The 17,850-nt window shown below is 38.3% G+C and overlaps 1 protein-coding gene and 2 long non-coding RNA genes across 4 annotated transcripts in view; 2 read left to right on the top strand and 1 right to left on the bottom strand.

The window, feature by feature from the left end:
• Positions 1-17,850, bottom strand: part of LOC124186418 — a 44,725-nt gene that overhangs the window by 7,978 nt on the left and 18,897 nt on the right. The window lies entirely within an intron of this gene.
• On the top strand, positions 3,198-4,087 carry LOC124186419. Its single transcript, XR_006871662.1, has 2 exons — positions 3,198-3,380; positions 3,890-4,087. It is a non-coding gene; the product is annotated as an uncharacterized LOC124186419 (long non-coding RNA).
• LOC124186420 lies at positions 9,283-10,855 on the top strand. The gene is made up of 3 exons (XR_006871663.1): positions 9,283-9,402; positions 9,929-10,043; positions 10,671-10,855. It is a non-coding gene; the product is annotated as an uncharacterized LOC124186420 (long non-coding RNA).

The following is a 17,850-nucleotide window of genomic DNA, read 5'->3' as shown; positions in this document are numbered from 1 at the left end:
ATTTCAACCCCGCCTCTTCATGTAAATTTGACTTCAAAAAAATCCATATATTCACCACAACAGATGTAAAATCTACGTTACATTTTTTTTCGGTGTTTACGCATGAATCAGGTAAAGTACAGGTGTGACTTTTTTTCATCATAGCTAAAAGGAAAAATCGAAATCATACTCTCATAATTTCTATAAGAATCTTCAAGTTTCATTGTGAAGGAAAATTACTTTTTTCAAATCCCCAATTACTTCGATCTAAAGCAAAAACGAACGTTTTTAAAGTATTCAAACTTTCTTTGATTTGGCAACATGCAAAAAATATGCTTTCCCATTTTTTTAAGGAAGATTGCTCGGATTCGACCGAGTGAATCAGTTCTCCGAATTAATTACCATCATTCGGATGTATTCGTACAGTTAATGACTCGTATTAGTGAGACGAAAAATTTATTCACGTAGGTGTCTTCAACAAAACAATTACGAATACTCTACGTATTACCTCAAATGAAACGAGCATTTGGCATTTGTTCATCTGTATAAGAAAAAACTTGTTTAATTTAAGTATACTTTTATCTGAGTGGATGATTCACAGGTACTCGAGTCGAACGTTAATTAAATAAACAAGGAGTGGCGTAGTTCGTGTATCGCTGCGTCACGCGCGACAATTGTCGTTAGAAAAAATTACACAAACGAACAAATTTTAATCCTTTATCTCTCGTCGATTCTCGCATCACTTTTTTTCCTCCGTTTTTACTCCTCTCCTCTTTCCACAATTTAAGCTGTAAATTTTTTGTTTCATGTTCTTTTTTTTTTTCTTTTGGTTTTTTGCTTTTCGTTGCCTCGCTTGCTCGTGTTTGGGTTAGTCATCGGCCCCGCTTTAATCCTTTATGAATAATGGAACGATCGAATCAACTCGCCGCGTTATTTATTTCTGTGGATATAATACGTATGGCATACAGTTTCGTATCTTTTTTTATTTATATCTCCGACACGAGCGACTAACGTTCACTCGTTCGAATGAAAAATTTCCTTTGAACCGTTTTCCACACCTCGCATCCCGGTTTCGCGAAAATACTAATATTGTCGGTACTACAAAAGACGAGTAATAAAGGAAGTAAAGAACGGGAATCGAAACGGTTTTTACGAGGGGATGAAATAACTGAGAATTTCAAGTTTCGCGCTGTCCCGTATATAATTGAACAATTTTCTCGGTGTGAGGAGAACGAAAAAATAAAAGAAAACAAACGCGAGACAGCACAAGAAGCGAAAACACGGATGATGAAAATTGACGGAAAGTTTTTTGAGTAATATCGCTGTTTTCGTACAGTTTGTTTACCCGGTAGAGTTTGTTTGTCGTTTTTTAATCGATCAATTTGTCCGGTTCAGTTAAAATAACCCGAGGGATCCGTCAGCCGGGGAAATCGAGTACCTGGGGTGAAAAATCGAATGCGAGGGATGAAAAGCAAAATTTTGTCGAAGGAGATGAAAAATTTTCAAATTTTTTTTTTGTTTTTTTTTTTTTTCCAAACCCCGGATATTCACGTTCATTTATTCTCACGTATGCACGCGGACAGTAACATGCCCCCAGCTACGTCGACGTCATGCTAATCTAGATGAAATTTCGAAAGTATTATAATTAAAAACCGTCCCTCCACCCTTCACTTCAACCTTCCGACCTCCCCTCGCGTCCAGACATTAAAAATTATAATTCCCAGCTCTCTGTCTCCCCATTTCTCTCTCTCTCTCTCTCTCTCTCTCTCTGTTGCGCGATGGCTACCCCGTTAAAGCTGAGCGTTCGATATAGAGGCGCGAGATTCACAGGAGAAAGAATGCCGAAATATTTCGGTCTTCGATGAAAAGAAATTTAAAAAGGTTCGTGAAATTGCGATGATAATACCGAGTGAAGATGAAAAAGTGGGAATGTTAGGAAAGATAAGGGGAGGGGGATACAGAATCGAAAGAAATGACGAAAAGTCTACACGTGGGAAGGTGAAGTATGGAAGTTTTCAAAATCGCGAAAACTCAAAATGTGGAGAAGTGAAGTATAAAAAACGAAAATTTGGAATTGTCATTCCGCATTTCGACTTTCTGTATTTTTCAATTCTGGAACCCTAATTTTTTGCGTTTTTGAAAAATTCGACATTTTCATTATTCCATATCCTTTGACTTTTCCTCATTTTGAATTTTCTGTACTTCGAGCATCTACGTTCCAAAATATCGTGAAAATTTTCTTCACGTCAACAAAATTTCCGCAACATTCCCTTCGATTTCCAGAACCTCATCCATTCCCACTTGCAGAATTTTCATCGCGCCTCGCTTTCGTCCGACAAACTAAATGTTTTAAAGAACGTAGAATACTTCGGGTGTGCTTCGGGCACCGACTGATATCCTCGCTTACTCCGCAGCCGATTTCCCTCGGGATTCCATTTCGTCATTGGCCAGGACGTCATTGACGTTTATCCTCGGGACGGGTTGGCAAATAACGGTAACCCCCGGAGGAGATTGCGCTAGCAAAAAGGCTAAATAAACGAATGGCGAACCTTAATTTAGCCGGACGTTGGTCAGCCTGCAGTGCAATGGCCGAAGGGAGGCAAAGACTGTGAACCAGGATCGTGTACTCGGCGTTCACCGTTCGCCAGATCGACGAATGATCAAGCTCAACTCGAAGCCCCTTCTCCGTTACAAATCCAGTCTCTAACTTCATTCCCGCGTATTTAAATACCCTTTAGCCGGATTTCCTTAGCCGTCGGATCAACCCTCGGGACCGGAATAACGTCGTTCAATTTTATTATTCAACCTTGATTCGGTTTTGTTTTAATTTGATCGTTTAAAATTGGTTGGCATTTTTTTTCACGAAGCTCGAATCATCGGCCAGTTATATTTTTCGATGTCATTTTATCCTGAATTCAAATCATGCTTCACGAGTTGACATGAATTAGGTTGAATCGAAGAAATTTGTCGGAATTAAAAAAATTATTTTTAATGATATGGATTAATTTAAGTTATTCTAATTCGAGAAATTATTGTCTCAATCGAATCTAGAATTATCTTTTCTTCGAGAATATTATGTTCATTTGGAGTGAAAATATTTTAAACTGTGAATAATAGTAATAAACGTGGCTGGAACAATCTCGGTTGAACTTTATTAAACTTTCGCGTTGGCGATGGCAAGATTAAATACACTTGTGCAAACTTGATGACTGGAAAAAACTGGTATACGAATCGTCGCGATTGGTATAAAAACGAGGAGCATCAGCCTGGTTTATCGTAAAAGTATTTCAATCGTTGAGTACTACACTAATTGCCGTTCATCATGAAAGCAGCAGCCTGTCTGATCTTCGCCGCGTTGGTATTCTTCCAACTTTACAATACCATCCACGCTGAAAAAGCTGGTAAGTAAAATCAGGGAAGTTAATCGCTTCAACATAGCTGAAAATCATTATTATCATGCAATGATACATACGGCAGCTTCAATCAATCGGTTATGTCAGTCATTTTTCACTGAAAGTACGTATGAAGTATAAGAATTAATCCGTATAAACAATCAAGGTATTTACTAGATCATTTCACTGTCCTTTCGTGCATATTTTTTTTACAGTGCTACCAATTACTATCAACTTATAATAGAAATGGTACCGATTTTTCACACTTCAGTTTTGCTATCACATTGTGCTCCAATATTGATACACTCAAATTACCAGCAAGTTCAATCTTTTTAGGTCTGTAAATGATTTGAGGTACAAAGTCAGCTTCTTCAGTGTAGGGTGTGACCAAACGAAACAGAAATAGTGTAAATTTAATTGGCAATACCGAAAAACAGAACGTCACGTAGAAGCAAAACTTTTATCACAAAACAACCGTTTACTGTAATTAATGGGATTTATTCATTTCACTTTGACAGAACCGGATTACATCTACACACAATAATGAGGATTAACCAGCGCTGGCATTTCCATGGCTTGCAACGGACTTATACCTGCAGTTTTGACCAATGACACCGTTCACCGATTTAAAATTATATTACGAGACACCCAAATACCAAAACTATTTTGACGATTGCATTGTGATTAATAATAAAGCATGTTTTGAGTTGTAAAAATTGACTGCAACTTTAATGTACCTGAATTCAGAAAACACTCTTATTCTTTCAGACTCGTGTGAGTAATGTTTCCATATCGACCGATAGCCTCACGATAAAAATCTCGTATACGATAAGCAAAATGTGGTTATGTCTTGAATTCCGCAAAAAATACTGCACTAGCGTCTGGATTGGTAACTGTATTATTCTACTTGCTCGGAATAATTAGATTCAATAAAGGACCAAGGTTGCAAAGGTATAATAATTCAAACAGTAACCCGTGATCTATTTTACCAAAATAATAAATAGTTCCCCAAACCTAGGATTTTTAATCGCCTGAAAAATTGAGTAACGGTATTGATAAAAATCAGAGTATGAAAAATAAATTTGAATTACATTGATTACTACCAAAGCGATGAGTAATGGATTTAAATTGCAATAATTATCAGTAAATTAATCGATAATAGATTGAAATTTCATACGAGTAACTCGGCTAATTTCAACCATTGAATATTGTAACTAACATTTGAATTTCTTATAACTACTCACATGTCGATCAATTTAAATAAGGAAATCAAATTCAAGTACTCATCTAAATGTTCAATCACTGAAGTTGTACATTCTACGGTAAAGGATCTCTAGAAGTTTTGAAGATGTCCTACTTTGAACCTAAACGTAAAGGAAACGAAAATGTCGGCCAAGTTTCGGTCTAGAACAGATTCTCTTTTCGATAAAAAGTTAACCCTCTACAGATCCAACAACACATCCTACCAAGCGTAGGACTTTCAGGCGTACACGAGGGTCTAAATTTCGACTCGTTTAACCCTCGGAATAGCTGGTCAAAGGAATTCTATTCTAATCTTGCGCAAAAACCGTCTAAAGTAAATTTTTTATTCAGCTCATTCCCCGAGTCGATTAAATTCTTTTTTTTTTTTTTTTTTCGTTTTTTATTTTGGATTCCGATCGTTCCAATCTGTCGGTGATAGATACTAAAAAATTCCTCTCCAATTTCAGTAGCAAGCTTCATTCGGTCTCGTTCGATTCCGTTGTCACGTTTCCAAGTGGGGGAAAAAAAACAAAAAAAAAAAAAAATGCAGCATAATTTTGTGCCTCAAGCTCGATTAAGTTTCTTTCCATTCGTTCGTCAGGTTGATCAGCTCCTTGATGCTTTTTTGATGTTCCTCCCTCCCCCCCCCCCCCCCCCTCCTCATCCCTCGTTCCTTTTCCTTTTCCCAGTATCAAATCGATGGTTAATTCGGTCAGGAAATTTCGGACAACAGTTCTGAAAGCACTCGAGTCTCAAGGGTCAGACACGGCAGCCGGCGCAAAACGATCGGGTGCAGAGGGCGTGCAGAACTTGTAATGGGGTAAAGTTTGACAGTTCTGAGCCCCTGCAGGTCGGGATCGCGGGGATCGGGTATATACATATATATATATATATATATATATATATATATATGTACGAGACGTGTTCGATTTCATCCGGGTTTAAAGATCGGCGCACGGTGAAGGGTTTTGGACGCTGGTTGCAGCACGGCGGGACGGGTATCAGGAAAATCAAATACTCTACACGATGGAATTGATCTTGTGTGTACAGAACTTCGAGGAACTAGTTTATCCTCGCGAAGCGGATACCTGGATATCGGGAATTCCACCCTGAACCGACTAATGTACTTTCTATTTTTAAGTATGGTGCGATGTGAAGAACAAAAAAAAAAAAAAACTTTCTTTACCGATTTGCAGATTCTTCGAATCACGAGTTTGATTTTTATTGCACCCTCTGATCTATCAGCTGTACATTTTTTTCATTAATTCTTTGTTAAAAAATTAAATTTTTCAGACCAAGATTTTCATTCGGAAGCTACAGGCGAAGCAAGTAATTGAAATGTGAGAAGAAACGGATTACACATAAAATTTGTGTTTTTGTAACTCGTATTTGATTCGATTTTTTCGGTACAGTAACTCAGAAATTATTCGATCGACTTATTTCACATTTGGAGACAATTTTCCGTGACTGTTCATCCTCTTTATCACGTCTCCACTCTTTTTTACTGTCGTATATTTCGTCTGTCAAGTCAACACAAAACGTCACAATTTTCGGACTCAGAATCGTTTTACAAAGAAATTAAAAAAAAATTTCTCCTGTCATTGATTCCAACTGAAAAAATATCCAAATGAAATTCGATTTAGACGCTTGAGCAGAGAGAAAAAAAAAAAAAAACCAATCGAATCAAACGCTTGCTTCTCGAGATGAAAGCTCAAAAAATTCACCCACGTCTTTTACCCCCTTGATCCCGGATTTTTCCGAATGACTTCAAAGCGTCTGCAGCTGTTCTGATTTTCAATCTTCCTTCACGTTTTCCGTTTTAATTTCAAGCCAGACACGCTGTTACGTAAGAATCAAGCTCCGCTGCGTAGCCTCGTCTCTGCTTTATGGACCTGGTGCTAATTAATTAACTCACGAGAGCAGCTCGATGGTCGTTTAATGGAAATCGTCCAGGCTTCTGCGGGTATCGTTAACTTCGACGATCGTTACTTTGGCTCGATTACTATCCGAATCACCGATCTCGATCGGAGCTATAAACGCGGGTTTAGCCTCGACCGCCAATTTACCTACACCGAGATAAATTTTCATTTACGGTTACCGCTCAGTCCTTAACTATTTTCATTTTTTACCGCAATCGAAAAATATAGTTCCAGTTAGAAAATGAAAATTAATTTTCTAGCTGTTACCGGAAAGTCTAGTATCCGTTACTATTCTTTCTCATTACGATCACTTTTGCTATATTTTCTTGCAACTGTTGCGAAAATTTAATGCTCGTGCAACGATAAATTGACACTAAAGCCTTGTTCAACTAAAAAAGTAGAGTAAACCGAGAAAACTGATTTTGCGTTGCAATTACCAAAAAAGGATCGACGATAGCGCAAAATGCTCACGTGTGCCTCGTTTTTCGTAATTCCAACAATATTCAAACAGTTTTTTTAACGGTACATGCTTTACTGAATTTTTCTAGTTACTGTAACAAATGAAATTTTTCTCAGTGTACGTATAAATAAATAAGCCGCGATAATCTCGGTATGCTGTGGTACTTTATTTGGAATTTAAAACGTCACTTTTTAACCGGCAATATGGTTTGATCAATCGTTTGGCTTTGCGTGAAAAAGCGATTTGAAATTGGCAAGAAAAAAATAATTTTTTTTTCGAAACGCACATTTATTATCCCGGGATTCCGATTCCAATTTCGTGGACAATAATTTTTCTCCACCCTTGATGCAAGCGTACTTTTCCGCCCCTCGTTCCGATTGTCCAAAATCCAACGATGGATTATACCGCACCGTTTTTTTTGCTCTTTTTTTTCAATCAAATTTTTCCCACGATTTTGCAACTTTTCTCGCATATCGGTACGGCGACCGATTTTCCCCCTATTGTTCGGTAATCGTTCGTTTCTCACGTTTCACGATAAGGTGCCCTAAAATATTGAGCGATGTAAGATAAAATTACAGTCCGTAGAAGGAGAAAAAAAATTCCTCCCCCTCGTCATCTCGAAGAACAAATGAAATTTGACGAGGCCCGCGACGCGTCAGCCGTTATTCTTACAGGCCTCAAATGCTGCAGGGTGAAGAGGATTTTCAGCGAGTCTACCACCAGCCGGCAATATCCGCGGGTGTATATTCGCTTGGAATTCGTCGTGAACATTTCAGAACATAATAACGTATATACATAAATTTGCCACTCGTATTATGTTAAACAAATTGGTACCTACTGGCTTATGATAATGTGCAGAGGAATACCGCGAGGTCCTTTTCACTGTTTTTGCAAAAAATTCTCCGCCTCCCTCTTAGATACGTGTTATATGCCAACGGCATAATTTTCTACCTGCGTAAATATATGTTTATGAACGACACGAATCGTACCCGTATATTTATATGCTTATACGAAACTCTCGACCGAAAGCTGCAGTTATAAATGTATAAAGCTTTAAAGTCACAGAGTGTCGCATTCGAAATGATCCTCATACTTTTTTGCAAAATTCATTCGCTTCTTCGTTTACTCTATTATTTTTTGTCATTTGTTGATCTACGTTCTCCAAATTCCTCTGATATTATGTTTATACGATTTTGAGTTTCTTTTTTATTCATCTCAATATTTTTAAGTCTAGTGTATCAAGTTTTCTGAACCGATCTCTACGTGAATCTTAAGGGATTCTAGAATTGGTAGAATCGATTTTTGTTCCGGAGGTTTTACAGAAATTAAAGTGAAATACTGGATTTATAGAAAGGTGCATCGAACAGTTGTTGTGATTAATTTTACGTGTCGATAAGTTTGTGAATCGATTATAATACACCTGAATTAATGTACATCAACCAAATTAATGCAAGATAACTGAACCAATGAGAATTGACTGAAATAATGAAAATTAATTGAGAAATAACTGAATTCTGGAAAACCAAGTCAAGTTGATTTGAATTAGTTTGTATTCATATAAGAATAATTTGTTAACAGAGAAGAAAAAATTATATCGATGTAAAAAAAATTTATTTCAATGAAAGAAAAAACAATAATAATAATAATCTGAATTAAGAAGAAATATAAAGGAATAAATTGATATTTCTTTAAACTTACTTGTATAAAAAAATTAAAATTGAAATAAAAAATCAGCTTGAAAAATTGCGATCGGACGACTCGTCGAACTAATATAAGTTAGCAAAACGAAGCCTAAAAAAATACAACATGCAATTATGAAAAAGCCACAAGTCGGACAGCACTCATCTTTGAAAAAATCCTATTCTTACGCCCTTTCAGTTTTCCTCGGTTAAAAATGCCGCGACGCAAGTTTTTTAATAATCTATTATTGGAGTAAAAAGATTAATAAGAACGATAAATTTATGAATTCTTATTATAAATGCGAAAAACTGAAGAAAAAAAAAAAAACAGATTTCCCGATTTTAAACTTTGTTCAGAGAAAAAAAAAAAAATGTACTTATCGTTGCAGTCGTGTACGTCTTTATCTATATAGCATATTTCAAATCGTGGCACAGTTGATCTATTGTAACGTTTCATGTCACGAATTCAGCTTTTCATTTTCTCTGTTGGTTCGTTTAAACATAAAATATCAAGGTCTTGGAGTTTGCTACGGAATTTAATAGCATGTAAGAACATTAAATAGCAGTAAAAATTGTCAGATACGTGAAGTTTTATGATCAGTTCGTGTTATTGTATATCTGAGAGCGGGGAGCATGTTTTCAGTATACATTTGTGTTCAGTATATATTGACACAGTTTAACATGTGCAGTCAGTTGGCAATAGTCGTAAGTCGTCGCCGAACGTTTCTTATGTAAGTAATTATTTTTCTCTTCCCTACAATAAGGTCGATATTTTTGAAACTTCAGCATTCTCGTATCCGTGCTAAATATTTGTTACTTCACCTAAACATCCTCTAAGATTAACTTTACCTACCGGATTGATCGAAATATGCATCATCGTAATTGTTCGTCATCAGATTTCAAATCCGACAGATTCAATCAGTAACGCGTAAAATCATCGTTTACAATTCCTTATGTTGAAATTGATGATTCAATAATTTAGTCTTTGTTTCCATATGTGTAACAACTTTTCCAGAATCAGAAGCTCGTCTGGATTAGCTTGCGGGATAATTATTTTTTGCTCGAGCAGATTGTGTCCACTTTGAAGGAAATTTGTTTTTTTAAACAATGAATAATAATAATAATAATCGTAATAGTGGGAAAAATCAAGTTTAACTACACTGTAAGCCTCGTAGATTTAAACACCTGGTTTTTTGATCGTTGCGATTGGTATAGAAACGAGGAGCATCAGACAAGTTTATTGCGAAAATATTTCAGTTGCTGAGTATTGACTACACTTGTTGTGAATTCATCATGAAAGGAGCAGGCTGTCTTATCTTTGCCGCGTTTGTATTCTTCCAAATTTACGTGATCCACGGTAAAACTGTAGCTGGTAAGTAAGAAGAGTTAAAACAATCACCTCAACATAGCTGAAAATCTCTGTTTTTATGCGATATACGGCTCCTCTGACCGATAAATTTAGTCACTTATTTTTCAATTGATCCGTGTGAATACACGACGTATTTACTAAATCATTTTACCGAGCCCTCGTGCATATTTTTTAACAATTCTTCCAATTATCACCAACTCGCAATTGGTAATCACTTTAGTTTTGTTCTCATAGCAAACGCAGCTCTCAAAATCTCTCGAAATATCAAGTCGAGTAAGGTATAAATCAATTCAGAACTCGAGCGAGTAAAGTTTTTTTTTTTTTTTTTATTAGGTTGGGTTACACGTCAAAAACTTTCGTGGGTGACTCGATATTCTCAATATCACGCTGAAAACATTAGACTTCAATATCGATACACGCAAATTAACACAAAGCTCAATGTTTTGGTATCTGTAAATGATTTTACGTACGAAGTTAGCTTCTGCAACGTAGGGCACGGCTAAACGGAACAATAATATTGTAAATGTAATTGGTGATACCCAAAAATAAAACGTCATGTAGAAGCAAAACTTTTATTACACAGCAACCGTTTACTGTGATTAATGGGATCTATTCATTTCACTCTGACAGATCCGGTAACGTGGCGACATGATGATTGACCAGCGCTGGTACTTCCATGGCTTGCAACGGACTTATACCTGCAGATTGGACCAATGACACCGTGCATCAATTTAAAATTATAATACGAGATACCCAAATACCAAAACCAATTCGATGATTAAATTACGATGAATAATAAAGCACGGTTTGAGATCTAAAAATTGACTGCAACTTTAATCTACCTATATTCAGAAAGCACTTACATTCTTTCAGACTCACGAGAGTCAAGTTTCCATTTTGAACGATAGCCTTACAATAAAAATTTTATACACAATAAGTGGAACGTAGGTAAGAGCGAATCACAGTTCTACACGTTTCACAGCATGCTTACACAATTGTCACAGTCTGTGGCAACATGACTATTTTGCACTTGTGCAAAGCTGAAACCCGGAAACAAGAAGAAATTCATTCGCTTGGCTGGCTTAGTATAAAAACGGAATTGATGACAGGCCTAATAATAAAAAAAATATACTCTAACACAGCTTCAACAACGCATTCCCTTGTTAGGTTTGCATTATTGACTGTAATAGAGCAATGTAGAAGATCATGGTTTTGTTGCTGTATCGTATTTTAACATAAGCTAATCGTGATTTAAGATAATTTCATCGCACCTTGATTGTACTCTCCGTTTTACAATCAGGTTGTGCATTCATCAAGACATGAATCATTCATCTCAATTGATTTCCTGCATTTTTTTTCCTATTCTTGCCGTCGGTACTTTCTTACCGCGATGCCAAACGCGTGTAAGTGATTCGATCAACCGAAAAGTACGGAAAACTTCGGGCACAATATTGCGGTCAGAGAATTTGTTACTTCTCTAGCCTCTGGGTTATTTATTTAGCCACAAAAGGTCGAGAAACGGGTAAAGTCAAGTGTTCCGAGGAGTCGTGAACGCCGCTGAATAGGAAGAGGAAAAAAGGGAAAGGGAAAATGAATGGAAACGGTACACGACTGAGCATTCAAAGAATTAGATGATATTTGGGTATAACATTACACCCCGCGGAAACTTTTCGCCCGTAGTTTCCAGCCTCCGGGAGACATTGCCAGGATAAAATATACGCGAGTGGGGCGTTTCTTCGCCGTTGGAGGAAACCTTATATAAGACCTTGAGGAACGTGAAAACGCGGTTTCTGCTACTCCTCGAACAGCCTTACACATACACCACGCGACGCCATCATTTTCCCGAGGTAAATATAAACCGAAAATTTTTCGCCAGGTGGGTGTGAGAAAAGGTAGCATGAGCTTGGTACGCGTAGACTCTTGAAAATTGAATCCAATATTTTCACTACGCAAAGTGTGAACTTCAGTCATAGTTGAGAGGGTACGAGAATAGTGTGCCCAAGAGAAGAAAGAGAGACAAACCAAAAAAAAAACAAGAAGAAAAAAAACGAAGCAAGCAAGCAAGCCTGAAATGAGAAGAAGAAGAAAAAAAAGACGACGCGAACTTGATAACGAAATTGCGAAAAGGATAAAGGAAATGTCGAAGACTTGAACCGACTCACGAGTTTTACCCAAGCTTTTTAAGCCGCCTCTGGAAATGGCACGAGCAATGATAATTTCCGCAGGGTAACGAGGAGAGTGCCTGCAAGCTCGGGGAACGCGACATATTTTCATTTCACAGTTCACACCCGCGAGTTAGGTCCGAGTAACGAGATACGAGGACACGTCAGCTCTATACAGTACAAGTTTCAAGTTTTCCCGGTAATAAACTGCCGAATATTCGAGCTGCGTGCTGGCGCCCTTATTGCGTAGCTTTATTGGGCAAGTTTCGTCGTTTGGCGGAACTGGCGCCCCTTTCGTTGTCGTGTCGTGACCTTCTCCGCCCCTCGTACCTTCTCCGGCCTCTGCTCAACACGACCTTTGCACCCGGATTGGACGTATAAGATTCGCGATTCAGTGCCTCAATTAAGGATGTATTGGCTATACATTCTCAGTCAAAAGTGAGTCTCGTCGACGATGTCGAATAATTTTCGATAAGGTAATAATCTGGAAGAAATCAACCACGATAAAGCCGATAAGAAAAAAAAACTATTCAATTCGAATGACGGTAATACCCAATAGTTGTCAATCATTTTTTTAAACAAAACGCTGCCTACAAGCAAATGTTATAACAATTTTTTTTTCTTTTTTTTTGTCATTTGAAACGAATTCGTTGATCTTACCGAATACACATGAATTTATAAACAATTTTCTGATCATTTCGAAACTTCCCTTTCCGAAGATTTTAAATTTTGAAAAATGGAGGAAATATCGGAATTTTTGGATACGTTTTCTTCAAAAAACATTCTACATTACAATTAAGAAGTTTCCGGGGCATTGAAAGGATAGTTTTGTAAATACAGTCTTTACAAATTTTCGAAAACGAACATTTCAAAGTAATGCGAACATTGTTTCGCAATTCATATGTATTCAGAAAAATCAGGAAATTCATTTCAGATGATAAAAAAAAAACATTCTTGAAAAATTTTCTAAACAATGTTTCGTTTAAACAATTGATTGACAACTTTTGGGAATTATTGTTATTCAAATTTAATATTCTAATCGTTTTTATTGTGGTTGTCTTTTGTCCGATTCTCATCTTATTCACCTTTGGTTGAGAATGTACACCCAATATATCCTTGAGCCGTAAAATCTTCATCCAATGGAGCCTGGTGGTTTGGATTTCCATCGAAGTACACGGTCTTCTTCTTTCGTCACTTCTCCGCTAAGGAATATGCTAAAAACCGAGGCTCCGAGCTTGCAGAAATGGCTGTTAGCGTAGCCTGGCAACATTAAGCTGCGAGTATTAGAATGCCGCCTGACTCGACGAGCTTTATTATACTCGTGATATGTGATACCTGCCACGAGCCCGTAGCCACCTAAGCCACGGAGCTTGGAACCTACATTACTTTAAAGTGGTTGATGCGTCGACCTTACGCCGGTGAAGTGCCGTATTTCACCCTCTTTTCTTTACTCTTTTCAGTTCTTTTACACTTCACACCGGAGTGCCAGACGGATATGGATATCAAGTCTCATTAGAGGCTTCTGAAACTCTGGCAACAGCAGCAGCTAATTCCGTTGTTTCCTCAAGAACGCCGCAAACTTTACAAGATCAACGAAAGTTTGGGAAAAATTTTTCCTCCAATTTTTGTTTTCCGTTGTCTTCTTGGTTCAGCACCGAGTATCTCTCGTTTCAGAAGCAAGTGGATGAGAGAGGGCGTTGGTGGCTTAGAAACAGGATCTCCCGATGTAGTTTCCTCGAGATGATATCGCAGATCCTACCAACTTTGCTGCCCTCCCTACGGAACATTAGATCCTACAGGGGCAGTTTGAAAAACTCTTTCCATACCCTTTTCGGGCGCATCACCGATTCCATCGTGTCCACTCACCCTTCGCGTGTCTCGCCATTCGCGTCGAGTCAAGTTTTTGGCGTAAGTGAAGAGAAGAGATAAGAGAACAACAGGCAAAATTTCGTTACAAGTTTTCAAACAAGTCACGGTTCCGTCGTCGTGACTCGGTATGCGTTGGGAATTGAAAAGCAACTTCAATTCCCCTCCCAGCAGTGGCTTAAATCGTATACGCGTATTAGGAATCATATGAATTTGTCAGGCTTGACGGGCTGGAAAGTATTTTTTCACCGCGAGTAGGCCGAGAGAGAGAGAAAAAGAAAATTCACGGAACGCGTAATTTATTCAACAAACCATTCTCACACTTGGGACAAAAAAAAAAAAAAATGTTCACCCTATTCCGGCCGGATAAATCGCCCCGCGTTCATTCTGACGGATCGGCGGCTGTCCACCGTACAATAATCGCACCCATAACCAAGAATGACTCGGTAATTTGTTGTAGCGGACACTAACGACGATTGACTGCCGAGAACGACAATCTGAATGAAAATCTTGGTGCCAATCGATACCACCGGGGTCACCTTCGCGTCGAGTCGCATGGTTGCAAACGGCAAGCGCCTGTCCGCACATCGCGTGTCGTTATTACCAGAAAAAAAAAAATGACGGCACATCCGCGGGACAAATGGAAGAACTAAAGGTTCCGAGGAACTTACCGCAAAGCTTCAGCCTCGACTTCTCGCTTTGAGATCTTGCCTCGACCCAAGAGTCCTTGAAGATCTACTCAAGTCAAGGAATATCCGTAATAGTCCTGAGTTCACGGAGCTACGTAAAAAAAAAAACGCTGTGGTGCCTTTAGCCTCGGATTGGAATGGCGGCATTCGACCCCAAGTCTCGTTTTTGCGTTCGGGTAGAAGTAGGTATAGTATACGCAAAGAATCCACGTGACCACTTCCGCTCAAGCCTTTTCTTCCACCATAGTTAAAGCTCCGTCCAGTAACGCCGGCTGGCCAGAGAATTTCTAACAGAAAAGCTCGCGGTTTTTCCTTTGACCTCTGAACTACAGTCTGCAACTGCACCTGAATAAACTTCTTGTGGTTATTCGTTTGTTTTTTTTTTATTTTGTTTTGTTTTTACCCTTCTCTCTTTACGCTACGTCGTTATGATGCTTCCAGATGTTGCTGCAGTTGAAAAATCTCTACTAGGATAGAATTTCAGACAGACCTCATTCGCCTTGGGAAGCACCTGAAGTGTACCGCACCAATTTTTTCCAGCTTGCGATATGTTCAAGTACAGCAAAAAACGTTGGTCACGTTGATTTGATTTACGTACCAATTTGGCCGTTTCATGGTTCGAAAGCCACATCAAGATTCACTCCTAGTAATCAATTTTTAATTATTTCTCGATAATGACTTACAATTGTTTGAAAATACTAATTGGGCATTATTCACCATAATCGCTTAATTTTGGGTAATGAACATTGGGGGAGGTTTTTGTCCTTGAAACGGCTGGGTTGACAGGTTGAAAAAAAAAAAGAAATCACGAGTCTGATGTCTTTTGACTTATGACAACGTGTCAGAGAACAATGAAAATCGGTAAGGTCGTAAACCTCGTCTACTTTCCCTGTCAGTTCTTCTTCTAACCTTTCTATGTCCCTCAGTTTTTTAATGATTCTGCAGAAGAAGTCACACTTTCGCAACATTTTTAGAGAAGCGTAATTATTCTCGCTGCTGAGGGAAGGTCAGTGGTTAAGGGTATAATTAGATGTATTTCTTACCGAGGCAACACAATGCCTTGTGCCATATGCCTGTCAGGCCACTGGCATTATGGCCGGGCTCATTTTAAATTGGTTCGTTATGTTTTTTAATTAGGTCGCTTTGAGAGGCACTCACGGTACGGTGGTTTCAACTTCCCTCTTCTCTCGTTCTTCCTCTCGCACCGGTATCCGTTCCCTGTTTGCACGCACGTTCGGACAGTGAGCGGGCTTATTGACCCTTCTTCTCTTTTCCTTCATCAATTTTCGACATTACTCCCCGTGTTTTACGTTTTTAATTTTGTTATCTTATTACTGTCGTTATTCCCGATACCGGCTAGTTGTGTGCTTTTTCAACCCTCCGGAGTCCTCCTTCCGCTCCTCCACATCCTCCTCTTCTCTCGTTTCAGGTGGTTGTATACGCGGAACGAAAATGTAACAAGGGTGGAACGGGGCTGCTGAATGAGAAACGTGATACACCCGCTGCAGTCGCACCGAGCGGCGAACGGGGGAAAAAGAACAAATGGAAGAAAAAAGTTAAATAAAAACGGGAAAAGTGAATTATGAGGGAAAAAAATGCTGGTAGACAACGCGCGGTCAACGATGAATGTAATAACGAGGAATCCTCCCAACTTTTTCAGCCGAGAAAAAAGGAGGATTCAAACTTGCCCGTCGTGATCATTGTCGTAATTAATTTAAAGTTGTGGTAACAAACTTTTTCGATCTCGATTCCCCCTCTAACTTTTTTTTTACCCCCCCTTCCTCCTTCAGCTGCATAACAGTCGTTGTGTTTTCTCTTCGGAATACGATGAATAATTAAAGGTGTATAAGTTTTTTCAGTTGAACTGCAAAATCGACAAAAATGTATAAAGAAATATTCGCTAGTGTGAACATTCGAATTTCTGAAATATCTGAACTTTCAACACGGTGAACGAAATTGAATTAATTGAAGAAAAGATGAGACACACTCACTCGGTTTTTACCTGGACGTATTTTGCTAAATGATTAACATCAAAGGGTTGAAAATTTGTTCTTATGCGTATCTCATTACGTAAAGTTATCGAAAGATCGCTTTCGTAAGTCAAACTCATTTTTCAGTCCTTAAATTCACCGTAAAAAACAGGCAAAGATAGTTACAACAAACCGCGCTGACACAGTAGTTTCTTTTTTGTTTTTCTTCGTCTTTTCTAACCGAGTCTTTCCATGCGAGGCAGTCGAAGGGACTCGAGACAGAACCAAGAGTATCGACGTTCCGTCAAATGGTAACTTCGGAAATTTTTTAACTCGAGCCACTGAAAACTTTGTCAGCTATAATACTTAAGGTGTTTCGTTGGAGTTTAGAGCCTCTATTAAAGCGAAGAGTGCCGAGGAACTCTGGCACTTGGAATTATCATCTGCTAATAGGTTGCAGTTGTTCCCAACTTCGTTCAGCGTCGCTGTATCAGTAAGGAAAACAAGGTCGGCTCCAACACGAGGAGACTGAAACAGTGCAGCTTAGCCTAAATTTCCAGTAGTCCGAATCAAATTTCACCAATTGAATGATTTGTGTCATTATTACGATCAGAGCGTTGAAACACGCTTATATACGATAGAAAAATATGATAGAAAAACTGCGTTTGATAAAAAAAGGTGGTTTTTTTTTTTCAATTTATGGAAATGAAATTTTGTCGACTTTCTAAACGTTAAAATATGGTGGTACGAATACGTCACGTGTTCTATTCCATACATTGAGGATTCCTGAATGTTGGCTTTGCGATTGTGTAGTTTTGATGAAACGAATCAAAGCATAGAATTGATGGCTTGAATAGCGGATCCCCGAATCATGTTTATTGCAGAGGTATTTCAATTGCTGGGTACTGCTATGTTTACAAAAATGGAAGCCGACCATTCAACTCTCCCAATTACGGTGCTATTCGAATTCTATGGTAAAACTCAAACCATACTTTCATCGATTACTCAAGGGAAATATTATAATGGTTTCTCGTTACCTCTTGTATCGAATTCTACTTTGAATCGAGTTTAAAAATGGCAAACCCCGGCCACTATACTGTCATAAGGTTACGACAATTCCACT

This window comes from Neodiprion fabricii, chromosome 7 (assembly GCF_021155785.1).
Source record: "Neodiprion fabricii isolate iyNeoFabr1 chromosome 7, iyNeoFabr1.1, whole genome shotgun sequence".
In the NCBI taxonomy this organism is placed as follows: Eukaryota; Metazoa; Arthropoda; class Insecta; order Hymenoptera; family Diprionidae; genus Neodiprion; species Neodiprion fabricii.
The sequence above is the reverse complement of the archived record's forward strand: the minus strand, read 5'-3'. Positions and strand labels throughout refer to the sequence as shown.